This window comes from Falco punctatus (genome assembly GCF_963210335.1).
Source record: "Falco punctatus genome assembly, chromosome: 6".
NCBI lineage: Eukaryota > Metazoa > Chordata > Aves > Falconiformes > Falconidae > Falco > Falco punctatus.
Window position 1 is genome coordinate 18,886,020 of NC_137585.1, and position 21,171 is coordinate 18,907,190.

General features: G+C 38.2%; 1 protein-coding gene across 15 annotated transcripts in view; it reads right to left on the bottom strand.

Annotated features, from left to right (window-relative positions):
* SOX5 (SRY-box transcription factor 5) overlaps nt 1-21,171 on the bottom strand; it is a 652,081-nt gene that overhangs the window by 104,433 nt on the left and 526,477 nt on the right. The gene's annotated exons all lie outside the window — the stretch shown is intronic.

A 21,171-nucleotide genomic window follows, 5' to 3' on the forward strand; every position in this document is an offset into this window, starting at 1 on the left:
ATGCACTTATTTGTACATGTGAAAAGACAAAGTCTCAAAGATGGTAAGAAAAAAGGCTGAGACACTTTACTCACAAACAAAACACAGCTATGTCTGAAGTGTTAGCTGTTCAACTTTGCACAGCAACTGTACACAACCATGCAAGTCAGGAAATGGAAAATATTATATTGTAAGTGGATACTGCAGGGGACTTAAGACATTCAGAAATTAGTCATCAAACCTGGAAGTTGGCCATGGCACAACGTCTAATAATATTGCTTTTACCCAGTTCTGTCAGAATTTTTAATTGCTAGAAATGGACATCATCTTTGTGTTTCACACAGGTGACAAAAAGTTTGCTAGATTAAAATGTCAAATGGCTAGTTTTAATTAAAAAACCCCACTGACCAGATCAGTCAGTAAAGGGAGACTGACTCATTTTCTGAGAGGTCATCTAGTTTTTCAATGGCGCTGTGAAGCTGAGGCATCAGAGGTAGATATGTTATCAAAGACAAAAATTTTGTTTGTGGTCTGCAGCCTTAAGAAACATGGAGAATTAGAGTGTTGGTACACAAACTTCTTTGGCCAGAGGCATAAGGAGGTTATACTCCCTTCGTTATTGCCTGCATAGCAGAACTGGCAAAACAGAACCTGTACCAGCTCCTTGGATGCCATGGTTCAGACTAGCATCCTGAGTTTATTTTAATTTAATCTCCTGAAGATCCAGGAGATGTCTCAGTTCACCCAACATTTAGGAGACAGAATAGTGGTACAAAATTTGGGATGGCAACCTCTTTATGCCAGGACCTGTCAACACCTGTGTGTGTACTGACTGCATCTTTACAGTCTGAAACAATTTTCAAGGATGGAGTTCAAGAGTGCTGTTGATGGAAATTCTTGCAGTGGGAGATTAAGATTGGGACTGAAGCTAGAGTAGATGTAGCTCCACTCACTGAACTAACTTAACCCATTTTTTTCTACCCTAGTACTCTCCTATTCTGATCTTGTTAACTAGAAGACATACATACTTTTAACTGCATTGCTGGGGAATAAAAACGTATAAAATGTGATTTTACTGCTATTCCCTCTCAGTCATCCTGGAACTGCCCAATGTCTGCCACTTCTTCATGTGTTTATTTTTGTTTTTGTTTGGTGGGGTTTTTTTGTTGTTGTTTTTGTTTTTGTTTGGGTTTTTTTTTGTTTTGTTTTGTTTTTTTTTAAGACAAAGACAAAGTAACTGTATTCTTTTAGAACAAAAATGAACAGCCGTGTGGAATTTTTGCATAGTACTCTTCTTCGGCAAAAAGCCACAGAACTTTTTTTTAAATGGTTTCCAAGGATGAAAGTGACTTTGCCAAGCAAAGAAGCTTCAAAACAGGACTCAAAAACACTAATAGAAAGACAGATGGTTCTACTAAGAGCTTTGCTGCCAAAAAAAATGTTGAAAAAAAAGTGAAAAAAATGGAGTGATGTTATTGAAGCTGACTGCAAAGTTCTCTGATGACTGCAAATACTCTTGTCCCACTGCAAGTGTTAACTCTGCCTCCAGGGCTAATATAACTAAAGCACCACACACACACAAATTGTCATTGCCAAGCCCACAATGTAGCACAAGTCTGCACTTGATTCTAAGTGACTGCCAAATACACGAGCAAAACACCACACTGAAAAATTCCCATTTAGGAAAACATTTACCAGGAACATGCCCTTTCTTCTTAACTCTGACTGCTGCCTTTCACTTTTTCAAATCGCTGCTCTTCTTTATCTCTCCAAGGGGCCTTATACCCACTAATTTCAAATGACACAACCCTGGTTGTGTTAAGGACATGAGAACTATAGAGTGATGAGGATGGTTTGCATGGATACAGAAATAACGCAGTCAAAACAATGTGATTTTAATTCCAGGACAGAATGTATGTAGCACCACTCAAACAACTACACTTCATTCCCTCCCAAATACAAATAAGTGTAAATATTAGTTTATTTTAATCCAATTACTTGACACAATACAATATAAATTATGGACTCGTAATTTATTTTATGGCTCATTTAACTACTACCTCTTAACTTTTGTTATGTTTATTATTATTACCTAGAATTGCTAGGATATAACTGTTTCAAGTGGCACAGAACACAGGCCCTCCTTCTGAGATTTACATGAAGGGCATTTTCCTTTTTTTTGTTTGTTTTTTTTTAAGCTCTTACTACATCAGTTACATCTCTCACAAATGTTTTTTTGTTGTACAGTTTACATACTTTCCAATGTTTTCTTGACAGTAACTTGTTGATACTGTATTTCTAATTTGAACATAATGGACTACAATCCGAGCTATTTTTCAGGTCCTTCATATTTGTTCTGCTAACAGACTTATATATGTCCATAAAAAGAAACACATCTTTAAAAATCTAAAAATGCATATAGCTGTCAAGATTCTCCACTTGTCAGTCTCTCTACATGATTACGTCTTCTTAGTTATAATTTCCTAGAGGCAAAAATTGTAGTTGAAATCCTCACAAAATTCCCAAATGGATTTAACGGGCTACAATTTCTCATTGTAACTCCTTATCTACTTTATGATGTTAGCCTGGATGATACAGATAAAATCATTCAAGGGCATGTTTTTTAACTATAAATACTATTGCCATGACGTCAACTGATCACACAGTTCCCTAATCTTTCTTTTAATTTGAATGCCATCACCATGTTATCCAATCAACCAGAAGTATTCTTGTACTGTGTCACAAAGTGTAGCAGCATGGTATGCACAGAAAAGACATATGTTGTACATAAAATAACAAAGAAAACAAACTGAATGTCATGAGAGCCGTAATATTCTATACAATCAATTCACTACTTAAGGAATTCATACTTTCAGTCACATATCTCTGACAAGTAATTTGGGGCAAGAAGGAAGCCCATGCTGCAATGAAAGACATAAACCATACCACTTGACATTTAGTTTATGAGAAATAAATCCCCTTAAGAAAACAGATACACAAGAGTTCAAGCAGTCCAGGAAAGTAAAGGTTCTCTGATTCATAATGAGGACAGTAAGTCATCTTCTGAAACAGCAGAGTATTTTAGGAGTGGAAGAAACTGCAACCAAGTTTAACCTAGAGTCTAAACCAAAATCAGGGACCCTTCATATCTGTCACCAACAATACAAAAAAGAGACTACCCATAAAGACTGATGGACTGAAAAAATCGTATAAGCACATGAGAAACAACTAATAGTATATCTACTGTCCAAGTGGGAAACTGAGGCACCCACATTTTCCTGGAGAGACTTTTGATTTTGGGAGGTGCCTCCTGTACCTTTATTTGTTTCAGTGCCTTTGACAAATCTGCCCTTAAATGACTTATCCTTATCAAAAGAAATTTCTTAGTAAACTTGGAACCGATCCAAGTTGCTGAAGCCTGGGCCAGCATCTTCACAAATCTGTGCACGTCCTTTATGACTTGACCATAACAAATCCAACCGCACAAAGACGTGCATCCAGTGTAGCCACAGCTAGGTTCCCAGCATTCCCAGCTCCATTATAACTTTAGTATTTCCACCTAAATTCTGGGCTCTTACCAACCTTTAGGAACATACTATGGTTACCACAGCTACCTAAGGACTAAGCAGTATGTTTTTAACAGTTACCCCTACTGTTTGTTACTACCTCCTGCTGTGACTTACATAAATTTAGATTGCAAACACTTGACAACTACAGTTCTACTTTATTTTCTGTAAATGTCACGTGCACTTTGGGTCACTGTATGCACGGTTACAAAGACAAAATAGCTGAAGGAAACATTAAGGTTGCAAAGTTAGGCATTCAAGACTTAGGAAATGCCAGAATCAGGATAGCATGCATGACATTACTTTGGTCCTTTATGCCCATGCACCCTGACAGAGTCTTTAATTAAAAGTTCACAATTTCCCCCCTTCACATGATTCTTGCTTAATCTAGCAGGCTTTTAATATCTCTCAAGTAACATAAACCCATAGTTTCAACAAATTTAAGCCCCTAACATAGCAGCTGCTATTAGTTTTATTTGTTTTATCTTTATACACTTCCACCAATTTCATTTCCGCAGTTGCTCATTACATGTTTATTAGCATAAACTTTTATATAAGTTTTCCTCTCTCCAAGGTAAATATCTTAATACATTTCCTGGCATCCATATGTAACATTTTCCACTGAGGAGCGAATACTGCTCTTCCACCCACCTCTAATTCTTCAGAAACTATTCTATCCGCTTTGGTGAGACTGGTGACAGAGTAACAAATTACTCAGTGTGAATAAGAACGGCTGCTAAAAGCAACACTCACTTCCCTACAACCTGACAAAACTCTGAGCAGTACTTTACTCTTGAGCTGTTTAGAAGACGCCCTTCAACCACTGTAAGAGAATCTTTGCTGAAATGATCTCTTACATGGCTTCTTCATGTAGCAGTGTGGCTAATTTTTAGTTGCGTTTGAGTTACTCTCAGCTGCCTCAAAGAAGTTCAGGTTTTTCGTTCCCTGAACAGTGGATGCACATGAGTGATTCTATTAACTTCAAACTGTTGTATGAATATCTTCTTGCCTGTGACTTGTTTATAAGTTAAGCATCTCTTCTACTGTATATGAAAGAATGTAATGTACATTTAACATGCAATAACTTAAATCTGTCCTTCAGAAATGACATGTTTAATTGCATCAGTTCCCCTTCCTCCAGAAACACTTGGCTCATGGTGCTGCACACTATGCTGAAGGACCGGATTCTTTAATTAGCATATGTGTTGGCCATCTCTTTCTCTCTCCCTCACACCCCCCTACATCTATCTTAAGGGAAATAAAAATATATGTCCTCATATAACTACAATCTGCTATTTTCCCTTACAGTGACGTTTAAAATAAGAAAAGTAAATGTTGTTCTCATTCTCTTCCCTACATCAGTTCCCTAAATCGACATAAGTGTGTCCTAAATCTATACGGCAGGGAGCCTTGCCTATCCTAATGTAATGTAATGATCACACTCCTGCTGAGTTTGAGGTGGCTTTTTACGGGGTGCTTAGCGAGTGCTTAAGACACAAAATAGAAGGTGGATGCCAAGAAGCAGAGATGCAGAGAGGAAGACACTGAGGAGACACACAGCGCGCCCACTCCACCCCATGCTCTGACCGAACACTCTGCCTTTACTACCGAGGAACAGCTCACTCATCTGCCAGACATACTGCTATAGGGGATCCAGACAAAGGATTTTGTGAAGGTTTTCTCTTCCTGATTTCTACCTGAAAATTCTTCTGCAGTGGATTTAGTGGCCCTAAATATTATTCTTCCCTTTGCTGCATAAGAGGCTTACACAGTTCATACCAATACTTACAAAAATTCGTCCTATCTGAGTACCTCAGTTCACTCAACAGTAGCACCTCACAAATCACAATTGTTTGGAAACAGTGATAGTGATTGTAGAAAAATCATGCTCTTATAGTGGTAATCTTTTAAGAAGAATAAAAAAGGCTATTTAGGGAGACACCCCCATGCCCCCATAACAACTCTACTAGCATAGAAGAGCTCTATTTGGAGTGATAGCGTGGAAAAAATTATTAGTTTGATGGAATATGGAGACAATCATTAACAGGTAATACTTGGTATGAATGCAACTTGGCTGAAGGAAAACACAAGGAACAAACTTTCAGAAAAACTGAAATGCATCTCAGAGAATAACATAAACATTTTTCATTTTAAAAAAGCAAGGCTTTTTATGCTGGAAACTTTCTCTCTTTGCTCAGTCCTGCGAGAGAATCCAGGTGTCACTACCAGCATCCATCTCAAATTCATCTCATTATAAAGTCTGTAAGTACTACTAAGTGAACACATGCTTAGCCTTTTTAACTGAAGTGCAGAGAAGTGCCTTCAACTGCTAAATAATACAGACAGTAGCTGTTTCCATGTCGATAACTTGCTTCCAAAGGCTTACCTCCTCCACTTCATCCTACAGAACAAAATGTGCTGGTGAGAGACAAACACCTCCAACAGCACTTTGAAGGACATATGCCGAAAGGACCTTTTGCATTAAGAAACATCTCTTGGATACTTCCAAAGCAAAAAGCAGTATACTTACTCATTTATGCAACTTAAATAAAGAACTTTAGAATACTTCTTTTATATTTGATTTGGTATAGAAAGAAAAGGGAAAAGCAGTAAGATGACTTTTTCCCATTTGGGATGATGTGTAAGAAGAAGCATGCTTGTGCCACTTAGCATGTAAGTTATCTAGAGGGCAACTCTGCCACAACGGCATTTGAGCAAATAGCCCAACAGAAAAGGAAGAAGCTACCTGAAATAAAAAGAACACAAACTGTAATTCATTCCAATATGCAGCGGTTTTAAGTCAAAAGCCTAAGGGTTCATGCAGGAATGGCTGCTCCAGGCTACATAACACCCCAGTGTGTGTGTGGGGGGGTCCTCTGGCAAAACCAGGACTTTCAGAGCAAGCTACTGTAATTCAGGCAACAGCTACACTGCAAGACTGAAGTGCACTCTCAAAAGAGCCCTCTCTAATCCAAGCTCAAGAGCAACACTGAAAATAATTTGCTCTTTCCTTTTTATCGAAGAAAAAGATCCATTGATTGAGCCATTTGTTTCACGAAGAGGTTAAAGTTAGCAGAGGACACAAAATCAGCTTTTGAGGTATGACAAGTGTTTGAGCCAAAATGACTTATTTCACCTTACTTAATATTCACACAAACACTATGTTTCTCATGCCATAGCTTCCAAGCACCTAGGTTCCTTGTTTAAATGTTAGTACCCTTCCTTGAAGAATAAGCCAGGACTATAATGAAAACCTGCCATAAACTTGCAGCTGTCAAAACTGCTGGTTTATACAGTATATTGTCCTCCATTTGTATTTTTGCTAGCTAATAGCAACTTGCTCCTAAATACAACTGTCAAGTAGCAAGAGTTAATCTGCAAAGTCACTCCTTTCAAACTGGAAAATCTATGAGCTTAGATTAATGACTGATGCTACCTCACAGTGTATGATGGAGCACACAGTTTCCAGATGCTTGGTTAATGCTTTTCCCAGTGAGGTCTGGACCAGTGCTGATCACTCTAGCAGTAAGCTGTTCAGCGTAACATTTGTCAGTGAAAAGAAAACAGGTGTGAGATTTCCTGATGTGTTTTAAAAGACAGCATGTAGGATAATTTCTTGAGCTGCACATGTGTACTGCTTTTACAGTTAGCTGATTGGTTCAGTTGTTCAAATTGTAATGAACTACAGGGGTTTTTGTACATGTTGTAAAGAATCAAGGACAAAAATAAGTATACTTCCCTTGTCCTTGTTCATATCAGCCTCCCAGAAGTCACCTGTATATAGTTTCCTTCTGATTTTCCAGATTCTGTTTAAAAAGACTGAAGTGGCTGGGTTTTGTGCGTGTGTGCTAACCCAGATCTTTTTCTTTTTAAAGTCACTTCTTTGGTATACCTAGCGCTCACATTTTACCAGATCAGAAGTCTTTGTGCAACAGTATCATGGACTGCTGTCAAAAGAGCTCTGGAAAGAAGGTTCAGTAGTAACTACTGCTGCAGAGGAAGCGGAGAAGAGCAAACAGGACTGTTTGTGTCAGCTCTGTGTTTGGTTCTATTTGCTGTTTCTATTTGAGGCTGTTAGAAACAGTGCGACATGTACAACAGTGAAAAGGTGTGCTGAATCTAGAGGACTTTTCCTGTAAGAGCACAGGGTTTTTTAAACATATAGAAGGTTGACTCTGCAAATCTCAACATTATTAATCAACGGGTAGACTACGAGAACAAGTAGGAATGGGAAGCAAGGCTCAGCACTAGTGTGGGACCTAGAAAGGAGGGGAGAAAAGGAAGAGGTATCCTGTGAAAATGTCTTGAAGAACTTCAGTGAATGTTGGAAGTGAACAGATTCAGGTAAGGAAATAAACTGTAGTATTACATGCCAGCACAGGCAGCAAGTCTGGCTGCTTTTTGACAGCTAAATTCCGTGAGCTAGGAGAAATGCCCCAATTTGCTATCTCTTCAGGCCTTTTGAGGTGCCTTTGGGCTCATCTTGACCCAAAGTATTGTGAATGTTTTCATGCAAAGGATGCAAACAAGCCCATAAAATGCTTGGATATAAACCTGCCCAAGATGGTTTTCAGGTTCAGAATGCAGCTTAGGTAAAGAAACATATTTATTCCAATTGTGGTTCTTACTCCTATGTAGACTGAAGCGATGCAGTTTTTGGGGTGTGAACTTACTAAAGATTTCTTTGGTGCAGTTTCCCCAGAAGATCAAGAAATGGGTGGCAAGAGCCATGCTGATGCCATTATGCTGGCAAGTCTGACTGGTATTTTTTGTCATATAAAGTTATTCAGAGGCATCTGTGTTAAGGCCAGCTGCTACCCCTCCCCCTTTACCCACTGTTAGTTTTTTCCATAACATGTTCAAACACCAGTAACTCATCACTTTGATGTATAAATTGCAGTAATATTTTTCTGTCTACTGTTCCAAGAAAATAATTTTTTAACCTCTGAAACATGGAGAACAGTTCTAATATGGAAACCACTTATTTAAGATGGTGTATGGTAATGGAAACCACTTATTTAAAATGATGTATGGTAAAGTACAAATTCATGAACAGATCAGTATCCTAAACCACTAATAGTGGACTGCCTTCCTTAAGAGACTCATGATTTTATTAATGACCCTAAGGCACTTCTGGAGAAAGGCTGTGAATCACAGGTAGTACTCAGCCCACTGTTCACTCACTGCTTGATGAAATGAGGGGCTATAAAGTAAGAGAGGATGAAATATTAAGAAAGTGGGTATGCTGTGGTATTTCAGTGGAAAGTAAAAGGTTTGCAAGGCAAGCCCATCTCTCATCCTAGCCTTCCTTCATCCCTACCATGGTAGCCATGGTAAGTACCAGTAATGGGAAGTGACAGGTCCTTAAAGCTTTCCTCTGTTACTGAAGTGATACTTCTCCCTCTAACGCTCTTCCACTATACTATCACCACAATCTGGCCTTCTATTTCAACTCTTTCACTGCCACTCATAATGAGTCACCCATGACACACTGACTGTAATGATTCTATACATAATTACACTAAAATATTTAAATCTCATCAACTAATATGAAACAATTCCACTTTATAGCCCTTAATACAGAAATCTTGCTTACTCAAATTAGTTGACACAGAAGACAAAGAGATCATCAGAATTCTGCCTTACAATAACTATTTTTTTGTTTTGGTTTGGGTTTTTTTTGTGCAGATTTCCTTAACATGATTTAAAGTAACATTACTATAGAGAGAAGAAGGGGTATTCTTTCAAACAAACCCCTAAGGTTTCAAGATGTGTTTTTCACTCAGTATCTCTGACAAGTGGAAGATCATTAATTAAAACAAACACAACAATTTTAACATGTAGGCGGTGGGCAAGAAACAGAGGTTATTTAATATCATGTGGTGGGAAGAAATTCAAAACCCATTTGGCTGCTGAATAGTGCAATGGTATAAACAAACATGAAAGTCCTATCAAAGTCATCCACTTAAAATCATACCATCTAGAAAGACAGAGAAAAAATAGACATAAAGGACTCAGAAAACAAATTCTGCACTAAAAGTCTGTGCCTCCTCTTGCTTTCTTTAAATGGAAAAGCTGAGTGACATAGTTAATAAAACCATATACAATCTAATACAGTACAGGGAAAGAAACATTCCTCATGGCATGATCAGTGTAGACTTTGGCAGAGCTGGGTCTGCTCTGAAAATCTTAAGACTTAAATCCACTGATTAATCCCTTTGAATGCCCTCTCTTTCCCCCAATTTTATTATTATTAAATCAGACACATGTTTCAGTGTAAGTCTGGTTTCCAGTGACATCAGTTTTGGAGCACTAGTTGCTACAACAACTCAATGTAATTCTTTCCTGAAGGTGGTATTATTATTATCATTATTATTATTATTATTTTTGTTGTTGTTGCTGCTGCTGTTGTTATTGTTGTTGTTATTATTACCATCATTATCATCATTATCATCATTATCACTATTGTTGTTGTTGTTACTATTGATATTATATTTTTATTGCTTTCTACATGGCCTCAAAAACCTCTGCATTTGAACATGACGGACAAATGGCCAGGAAAACTAAGACCAAATGTTAGTAGAAACCCCTTTGGAAAACACATTTCTACTATTGGATAGCCTCTAATTACTGCCCAGGGAAATGCACAATAAAGACCTCTTTTCAATCTTTCAGCTGTTCAGACGTGTTTCTGACTGTCCCCTTTGCCAGTGGATTTGTTCCTCAATAGCATTCCGTTTTACCATCAGAAGTTCAATTTTAAAAGTGAAATGGATTCAAGTTGCAGAAGAAAGACTATTTAAATAGATACGTAGGCACTCTTCCATTCATCTCCTGATGCCTTTTTTTTTCCTCGTTACAAAAATCCTCATACAAAAATGTTTTTCACAAGTTTTGTTTGGGAACAGTTTTTGAATAGGACTGAAGACAGTCTCTTATTTTGTGCCTACATTTGGTGACAGCAATACAGTTAAAGCACAATTAACTGTAGATGCAGTGATGAAGTTTAGACATCTCATTGTCAGATTTCTGTGTACAGCCAGGTAGTCAGCTATCCAAATTCTGCAGCTTGTTACTGCACTGAACTGCCGGCACAACAATTTTGATTGCCCTAAACATTTTGTCTTTTTTTTCTTTGCTGTCTCCTTCAGTTCTTGTCTTCCTCCTCCTTTAATATTAAAAATATGTGGAAAAACAAAACCAACAACAATCCAAACAAACAAACAAAAACAAACAAAAAAAAAAAAAGAAAAGAAAAAGAAAAAGGAAAGACTACATGTAATTGTTTCTTTGGCACTTCTAGATATGGACCACACAAAAGAGAACAAAATTTTCTACCTCACAAAAGCCCCTATCATCATAAATCAGTTTTTAATTTTACTGGTGGATTACAGCAATCAGATGAACATTTGCTGCCTGCCTCCCCTGCCTATTGCTCTTTGAATCGGCTTGGCCCAAGATTTAGTTAGGTGTGGGAGTCCTACGTACCTTACAACTCCCAGACAATATCTGATTGGTATGCAGTGGGTGAAAATACAATAGCATTCACAAAGCAGAATACACGCATAATATATGAAGTGCAGGATCTCACAAGAGGGGGGAAAATTACAACATAATGAAAATTAATAATCTTTGGGTGTTTTCTTCCTAGTCTGAAGTAGTTCTTGAATGTACAATCATATTTTTCTGGTTTGACTGCCTTTAAATATACACATACTATACTCCTAGTTCAATTTTTAAGCCACTATAGGTATTAGAGGACAATTTACATGTCATTTGCATTTTTTTTTCTGTGCCTGTGGTTTTGGTAAGTCTTCCAAACCTAATGACTGTTCTTTTGGCCAGCAACATAAATGCTGTAATCACACAATTATTGTGCTGGGAACAGTTTAATTCAGCATTTTGTTCTCAACCACAGAACAATTACTCAACAATTTTGGTTAACCATACTAGCTCACTGCCTGGAGAGGAAGTGGAATATTCACAAGATCTATTGTCTTACATAAAGGCAGTCAGTAGATTCTTATCTATTACAACTTTCCAGCATCTCTTTGCTCTTTGGGGTACTTCTACATATTCTCAGTTAATGAAAATAAATTACTAGCAGCACACTGTACTAGCTTATCCATCTCTATCTGTTGAATGCTTTTAATTGTGAATTTGCATACTAAAGAGAAAGGTAGATGTGATGTGTCTGGGAGAGGGATATAATGGTGCAATATAAAATGCTCTGAAAACACTACAGTGATGTTATCCATCTACTCTGTTCTAAGCATAAACCATGGCCATTCAGGATTCATTTTAAAGTTCTGCTCTTCAGCCATCCATTTCTCTTTAGCAATAAAAGAAATTTTCTGATAAATTGATTTATTCCTCATACTGTTTACACTGAAACACTGCTGGCCATAAAGTACTCCTGAGATGTCTTTAAGGCTCGTTTGAGACAGCGAACAAAGTTTTAATCCAGAAAAGTCTCTGGGGCTGGATGCTTGGTACAACTGAAAATCGGGGATTACTATGGTTCACTAACGCAAATAAGCGATTTTATTTTATGCCGGTATAGGACAGCCACGTCCCCAATGTGACAGTGGGAGCCGATGAACCTCATGGCTCTCATCATGTCACAAGACATGACAGCACTTGATGCCACTGAGCTTGGTTGAAGGGAGAGCAGGAAAAGCCCTTGAGTAGTCTTCACTCACTCACTGGCATGACTGAGGATGTGTAGATTTATTTGAAACCCCCAATATTTTTGCCAGACAAACAATTTTGCAAATGCTTACTGGAAGTAGGTGCACTTTTTATTTTATTTAAATTTAGGCATTAACACTTAACACACTTTGTGTGGCAGACCTGATTCACAATAAAGTGAATGACATTTCAGTTCTTGATGTATTTTACCTAAGCAAATACAAACATTTTAATAACTAATTTTTTTGCTTTTGTTTTTGTTTTGCCTTGCCAGTCACAGGGAATATTTTCATTCAGAGCTGTGAATCTGAAAATTACAACTCTGGCAATGCTGCTGAACAAGTAAAATTAAACTAATTAAACAAAGCTGATGCAATAAACTTAGGTTGATTTTAAGAGAGATCACAAAGGAAACCAGCAGTAAACATGATGAAAACTTGAAGTAATATTTGATTTTTAAAAAGCCTTGAGTTTTCCAGTAGTATTCAGCTCAGAAAAGGGATTTGGTAATAATTATTACTTTCTTAAGGGCAAAATGTGACCTGTAGGAACTTTGTGCTGAGTCCTTGCTCTGCTGAGGTCAATACAAATTGACCCCAATGGTTCTCGGCAGAAGTAACTTAATTTAAAAAACATAACATTAATTAAAAAAAATAACACCATGGAGCAGAACACAGGCTCAAATGCCATCAGCAGCAGGACACTGAGCTATGACACGATCAGTATGTGTCTTTTTGCTTGAAGCCCAGTTTCAGATGCGGAGAAAGGCCTTATCTCTCCTGAGGTGTGGAAGACACAATGTGAATTTCATTACAGAAACAGAAGCCCCAATCCAGTGTTTTCCATTTCTTAGGTAACTGTTAAGCTTTCACCAGGCTACTGCACAAAAAAAAAAAAAAAAACCTATCCCTTCTTTAACTGCTGTATGTTGGAAAGAAAGCAGCTACATTTTATAATCCAGTCACTGTCCTTGAGGCACCATGACTGTTGGTTGAGCCTTTTAGGTGATGCCAGTGCTGCTCTGCCTTGTTTCTGCATTGCAATGACCCTTAGGCAGGAGCTAAGCATTTAGGTGTTTAGAGCAGAGCATTTTCAAGGAATGCAAGAAGGAGAAATACAGAAAACTCTCGGATCACATCATCAGGTGCTACATGTCTTTAGGAGCCTCCAGATCTTATATTCGAACCAAGGCTCTTAGAGGGTCTGTCTAAATGATGGCCGGACAGGATGTGCATATGAACTCAGGAAGCGCCCTTGGTTCCCTCAATTGAGATGTTCTCAAAGGCTATGCAAGTCCTGTTACCAGAGAGCAAATCCTATTTTTTGATGTGACCCTAAGACATCCAGGTAAGAACTGTACAGAAAATGATTCTACCAAACAATGTGGCAGCTATGTTTGAGATCCTAATACTGTTCTCATATTCTTCACAGTTAAGGAAATAAAAAAGACAGCAGTGCTACACAACACCACTTTGCTTGGGTATGTGCATGGACATCATTAATGAAAAACAGCTGCATTCTGCAGCCAAACGGGTTTGTAGAAAACAATCACGGGGTTCCTTGCCACCTAAAGGAATGATTTAGGACATAAATTGCTGGATTACTGAGTGGCCTTGAAACCTGTAATGTTTATACAAGCACGTTAGTAACACTTTAATATCCCATAACAAATCAGTAACTACAAATACGGCTAATATGTGGCAAGACAAATGAAAATCTATCTAAAGTCTGGGTACGATAGCTTTCTTCAAAAAGAAAAGGATTATTTGAGCAGTTCAAACACAAAATGTTTTGCCAGCGAGTTTGTTCATTAAAATGTGATCCACTCTGAACACATCATGTCCCTTTAAGACTAAAAGTCAGAGATGTGTGCTCTGAGCCTTTTCATCAAGATGACTCATTCATTCATGGGAAGCATGGATTGTATGGCTGGCTTATGGTAGCACTCTAAATTAGTACTCACACAATGGAGAGCTTATACAATTGCAGTAGTCCATATCCAGTAAAACTGCCTTAGTGCCTTGAATAATGGGCCTTGCTAAGTCTCTAACAGTTCTGTAAGAACCTCTAAACAGCTGCACACAACACATGACCTGTGCCATCTTTACAATGCCTGCTAACCATGAAAGCAAGCTTTGGGAACTATTTCCTCTGCACCCTCACCATTGGAGAGCATCAATCCCTTTGCTTTTTAGAGAACAAGGGGATTTCGCACCCCCCCCCCCCCCTTTTTTTTTCTTACTTTTTTTTTTTTTTCTCTTTTCCTTTCCAATCAGCTCTCCAGTGATCATCCTTCACACTTTAGCCTCTGCCCCAGAATACTCTGGACAATAGTACCGATTCCATCTGTGCTCTCCATTAAAGCCCTCATAATCCTCCTCCGAACAGCTGGACACTCAGACTCCACACACAGACACTCCTTCTGTGGAACCGTTTGGCTACAATTATGCTGAGGCTGTGCTTATTTCAAGTTCCTGCCTGCAAACGCCTTTCGTAGGGTCCCCTAGGGCTGCACGGTAGAATGTCCTGACACAAGAAATTTAACAATACGTTGAGACAGACCCATGCTCGGGCGATAATGTGGTGCTTGGTCACCTCAGTGCCAAGCAGCACTTAGAAGGTATTTTTTAGACAATAGGCAATATTAATGACAAGTTTCAAACTCCCACCATGCCATTAAGTAATCACGAAGAAACATCTTCAGTTAATCAAACGGTTTCGATACCTTTATTTTGTGATGATAACGTCTGAAGCGTTGCAATGCCTGTTTTGCTTAGAAGTCTTTTTCAAGAGCTGCAGTGGTTTGGCTCTCTCCTGGAACAGCATATATTCAAGAGAATGATCTAACAATATCTGTCATGGCTTGAAACGACAGAGCGTTAGGGAAGGACCACTAGAGCATACCCACAGGCTGGTCTAGCTGCGTACCTTGATTTTTCCAGGGACATAACTTTCCTCAGACTCAACCAGTGGAATAAGTCTCCATTACATCTCACTTCAGACAAGATAAATGTTAAACATGTACTCAGAAAAATGCAAGAATAACTCTAAGTCAATTATTTTTACAAGAATCCTATGCTTATATGCTAATTAAAGTCAATAGTGAGTCCTACAGATCTAAGTGCATCTAATGTATTACAATGTGAGTGCATGTTTGTCTGCGTCTGTATACACACACGCATCATCTGTGCCCATACAGAACTATAAACACACACATTTTTCCAGTAGATGTGTGTGCACACATCTCACACACCACACAAGCAAATGAGGAAAGCCATCTATAAATCTCATTTCTGGTATTTATTTTAAAATGTAAATGTGTGTGTATGTGCACATGTACTGATATTTACACATATATTTATACACATAGTACCCACGAAACAGATGCCCCACACACAGGAGTCCACACGCATATGCAAGCATATAGGCATGCACCATACAAGAGATGGTGATACCCAAGGGAAAATCTAAAACAGAATGCAAACAGTATTTATCACACACCTCTGACAGTTTCACTTGCACAGCACACTCTCCTGTCTGAACGGGGATAGAATTGTATAACCCCAAATCTCTCAGAAGTGTATTTTCTCTGCAGCCAATTGACAGACACATGCCTTTTACTTTCCCAATTTTTCACATAACATTACTGAGCTGCCATATTACCTGTACTCAGTCCCAGGCCAGATGGACTTCTGAGGTTCTCTGTTTTGTAACCCATGATGGCTAAATTGAAAGGGGTTTTATTAACAGAAGTGGAGGATTCACAGTTTCCTAACATGGCCCACAACACTTGCATGTAGCCTTGAAATAACTCGACATTAGACTCCAATCACAACGTTATTTAAGGAAAAGTTACTTCAGGTGAGTTTTGTGAGGTTATTTGACCTATGGTATGAAGCAGTTTTACAGGTAGAGGGACTCAAAAAGGTATACCAGTAATTCTTTGAAAATACTCCAAAACATATTTAAACAGACTTTTAAAAACATGCTGCTTTCAGACAATACGTTACAAGGCAGCATAAAGGTTTTATTACTATTAGTTGAAGATATCAAGCATAATGCACAAGTGGCAAGTAGCATCCCTCTCCTAAACAAGTCAATAAACCCTCCGTAGCGCATCAGTCCAGTGCATATTTACTGCTCTCCCACACGCCTTGTGTACGAGAACACAGATAGGCTGTCTATAGTTAGGTTCAAGATTGGCTTTTTGTTCTAAACCTGAGAATTTGAAGTACATGGTTCAAAGCACAGATAAATACCTAGATTAGATACTTTTTGACTAGTTTCCCCAGCTCATGAGAGGTCATTTATCCTCCAAAGTCTTTACAGGCGGTTGGCTGTCAAAGAACATACTTTCAGGTGAATTACAGGTGATGCGGCCAAGATATTTTTGTGATATGGGATTTAGAAATAGGTGCTAATCTCTTTTGAAAATTCTTCTAGGGCTCCTTCATGCCACATTGCTGTGCCCTAGAAACTTCAAATGAGGTTTATCCAAAAGATCCTGGCAAGATCTAGCATAAGAAAAGGCATGTTTGCGAAGTAACTCTCAGGTGCATTAAGAACGTCAGAATAGTCCGTCAGGCTCCAGCAGATTTTAAGAAGTGCCAAATATCTGAGGAGGAACTAAACTTGTATTTAAAAACAAACAAACACCAGTGTTCTCTCACTTTTTTTTTTTTTTTTTTTGAGGAAACTGCCTTAAAAATATAAACAAGTTCTTAAGAGCTTTGCCACAGCATTTTTGCTGGATGTCTGTTCTTAATTGCTATTAAGTTGTATTTTTTCTTGTCTGTCCTAATCACCTCTAGCAGATAGTCTCCATTTCATGACAGATAAAAGCACCTGATTAAATAACCTGCAACCTTCATCTTTTTTTTCATATTCACTGGTCAGATGGACACAACACTAACCTCCAGAAACTCCCATTTACTCTCAGCTCCAGTGGATTCAATAACTAGTTGTCAAACTGCTATTTATGGGAAGGGTGTGGAAATAAAAATTTCAGCTTAGGCACATAGAAGGAGCAGTTAGGAAGGAAAAGCCAGAATGACTGACCTTCCTCCATCTTCATTTACCTGGCCTGAAATACCACACCTAATCCCGGAAAACTAACTTGAAAATCAATCTAACTGCCCACACAAGTTTTCCAGGTTCCCCTTTCCATTGTTCTTAAAACCAGGGTTCCCAGCCCTGTGATGCTGCAAGAGCTTCCTGGTACAGGTTCTTCAGACATGCTCCACTTCAGTTCCTTGCATAAAATACTAATATTTTGTTGCTAGGTGGTATGGCTATTTTGGTAATGTTAAAAGTCTATCAAGAAAAAGGCCACTGAGGTTGCGACTGAGTGGTGTCTGAGCAGTGATACCAGGCTTTTTAATACAGGTCTAAACCAGAGAGTTCAAGTCTCAATCCAAATCTCCACAATGAATTCAGACCTGGCATCTAGGCTTAGCCTTTCATAAAAACAGCTGAAGGTCAACTCCCAAGAAAGCTGTATCACAGTTTGAAAGTTTTGGTTCAAACCTTCTCTAAACCTAATGACAGTTTCTTTCATTTCAATATGATGTATTTAGTAGATCAGTGCCCCATACTCCCCTCATTTCAAATGAGCTGGAATTTCACCGGATGGTACACCAAACAGCCAGCTCTGGGGCCACTGCTAAGAACAAGAAATCATCTGTAGTTTCTTTCCAACTGAAAACCAACCTCTGACCTAGTGAACCGCTGCTAAATCTACATGCTTTACTCATCTAATGCAGCTGCTGATGGCATCAGCTGTGTGCCAGGAGCAGAATTTGGAGTTTTTCCTCTCCCACCTTTTGTACATCACATGTCTCCATAGCTCCAAAACATTTCAGGACAGGATAAACTCCCCCCTTCACATCGTAAGCCCTGACCTTTGTATAATGTGGACTAGACATTATAATATACTGTCACAATTACAGTATTTTTACTAAACAACACTCTGAATTTTTAGCCCAAGAAATCCCAGAAGGAAAAGTCTGTAAAGATCATAATCTATTATGGCTCAGCTAAAAGTCTGTTTATTTCAGTTTTATTAAGAACTATATTCAAACTGTGTATTGATATCACTGGAATTGTATTGAAGCAGAACTGCAGTAACACAGGAGGGAATCTAATGTTCTGAGGCTGTAAAATGGGATCTTGCAGGAAACAATATTTTTATTTCAAGTAAATCTCTTTCAGTTTCAGGTGTCCTGCTTTTTCTCTATTTTATGGCCACATTCTGCACTGAGGTATACAAAACCAATTCATACAGACACTGCAAGGAAGTACTTGTATACAAGAGAGGAGAGATTTAACCTTTCCTGATTATGAAATAATCTTACTTAATTCATCCATGTTTTCTTTGATACAACAACTAGCAGGGACAGAAATCATAATGTATGCAATGCGTGCACACCAAGAAGGTAAGATGGCCAAATGGCAGTTTTCTGCATGCGTTTTTTCCAATAAAGTTAGTTAGACCATAACTTAAAACAAAGCTCTTATCTGTAATGTCAAGGTAGCTCAAAAGTTTATAGAATTCAAAGCTTTTAGCTTATGGGGAGGCAGAAGCATCTCTCTTTTTCTCAATATGGACTAATTCTTACAGTCTCCTCTTTCTATTGCTAAAGATGAATGGGATTTCATATAGGTTCACCTTATATTGGATAAAAATAATTTCTTTGAGAACGTCACAAAATGTCAGACCCATTCACCAGATAGCAGAAAAGGACTTGTGCTGATTTATACCAGATGATGATCTGACACAGGACTCTCAAGACACAGCTCAAACAGTTCTTCCCATACTGCATACACAACATTAACCAGGATCAGCCATCAACTGCCTTTGATTCCCATGTAGATGTTTAGTTGGTATTCATAAAATTCTTCATGCAAATCAAGCACAGTATTTTATCTTTAGAAGACACCACATTTCTCTGGGTTTTATAAAAATATGCACTATTCTAGAGTGTGAAAAAGGATCACTGAGAATTCTGGAAAGATGTCATAGACCAAATCCCATGAAATTTGTCTGTCTTAGGCTGCAAATCTGAATGATCTGATTTGATGTACTTATGTTGTGCCCAGGACAAATCAGTGAATTCATCCATACAAAGCTCATTGAAGGTTTTTAGGCCTTTGGACATTGAAAACACGGAGAAACAAAATGAACAGCGAGCATCTTCACCAGGCACCGAAAAGGCCTTGGGACTCCCAGTGGAAAAGTATAAGGAGTCATGAAAACAGGCAAGGAGCTAGAACTGGGTGGGGGAAGCAGGAAAATTAACATCCATTTTGGTAAATGGCCTCATAGTTAAAATTACAAATGAATTTACAATCCACTTAACAGAAAAGACCTCACTGCAAGCTCTGAGAAATATTTTAAGAAAACCAGGAACTCCTTATAAAACCTTGCAATTGTCCATGAGTAACCCAGTATGTGCCTGAATTCCTGAAAGACTGAATCTTGTAAAGAGAACAAGATAGGCCCATATTAAAACTTTTAATGACTTTAGTTAAAAAAAAAAAAAAAAAGAAAAAAAAGGGAAAAAAAAAAAGGTGGAACTTTGCAGCCAGCTGGCTCCATATCGAAAGCCAGGCTGCACAGCTTGAACTTAAAGCTATCTTAACATAATGAATAAGTGCCAATAATTAGCATATGTAGTGTGAACAGGTTTGCTGGCACAAGCAAGTGAAAAACTCCAAGGTAAAGTTATTATTAGGGAGTAATTAGCTCTGTGAAGTAAATGAGTGAAACAATAGCTGCCAGCACTGACAATATGGCTAACATCTGACTATGTGGAAGATAACATTGTAAAGTATTGCTCCCTGAGCTAGAATCTGTTAATAACCATATGTTAGTGTAATTAATGCAGAGTCTTTCTGACCTGTTGTCACATAAGAACAATACTTTCTTGGAAACATTCAAACAGGCAGCCCTATACTCATGGATGGCAAAAAATAATTTGGGAAGTTGCTTACAAACACCTTTTCTTCTGCATTTCTTTAAAAAGAACTAAAAACCAGTAAAGGGTGGGTGGGTAGGGGGTAGGGAGAAGAAAAAAACCCACTTATAAACCAACTGCTTTCAAGGTTGATGGCAAAGATTTCAAACCCCAGATCAGGGCTTTCCAGACCAACTAAATCAAACCCTAAAGAATACTCTTGGATTTTAGGGGTCCTTGTAATCCATGCCCAGATCAAATTCTGTAATTTGATTACTTTTTGGAGTAGCTTAAACCCTTTATCCAAAAAATCCTTGAACTCTACAGTGTTCAAATCTGAGACTGGGTTCTGAATTTTTTTGGCTTGAGCCCATTTCTAAATTGAATAGAACCCTCCAGGTGTCTGACATTCATCAGACATTCTGCCAAGGTCTTAATATACTGCTAGATAGGGAGGGTTCTCCACTTGTCCCCCACACAGGACATTTTTACCTCCAAATGAGAGGATTCTGTGACTATGAAGTGCAAGGCTACAGATAATTTCTCTTGAGAAGGTACTAAAAATCATGCCCCAAATTTCTGAATTTTCAAAATAAATGTCACTGATGCAATATTTCCCTCCCTTCGTATCAACAACTCAAAATGTTTCAAAAAGGTCTAGTAAATACAGTTTGCTCAACAAGCCTTACAGAATTACTGCATTTTCAAGTCATCATGCTGATGCAGTGTATCCTACAGAGTACGTATATCCCATAAAAAGCACCCTGTCTCTGAAGCTCTCTGCTACAAAGACCTTTGTAATTTAATTTGAACATATCTCTATTCCAGTTGAGGATCTCATATGCACCTCATTAGAGCATGCACACCCATTGGCTCAAAGCAACAGTTTTATAGAGAGGGCAAGCTGTGGTCATACATCCCAAAAGAACAGCCTTCATTTCCTAAAGAAAAAGTTTAACAACTTTAAGGACCTGGCCATA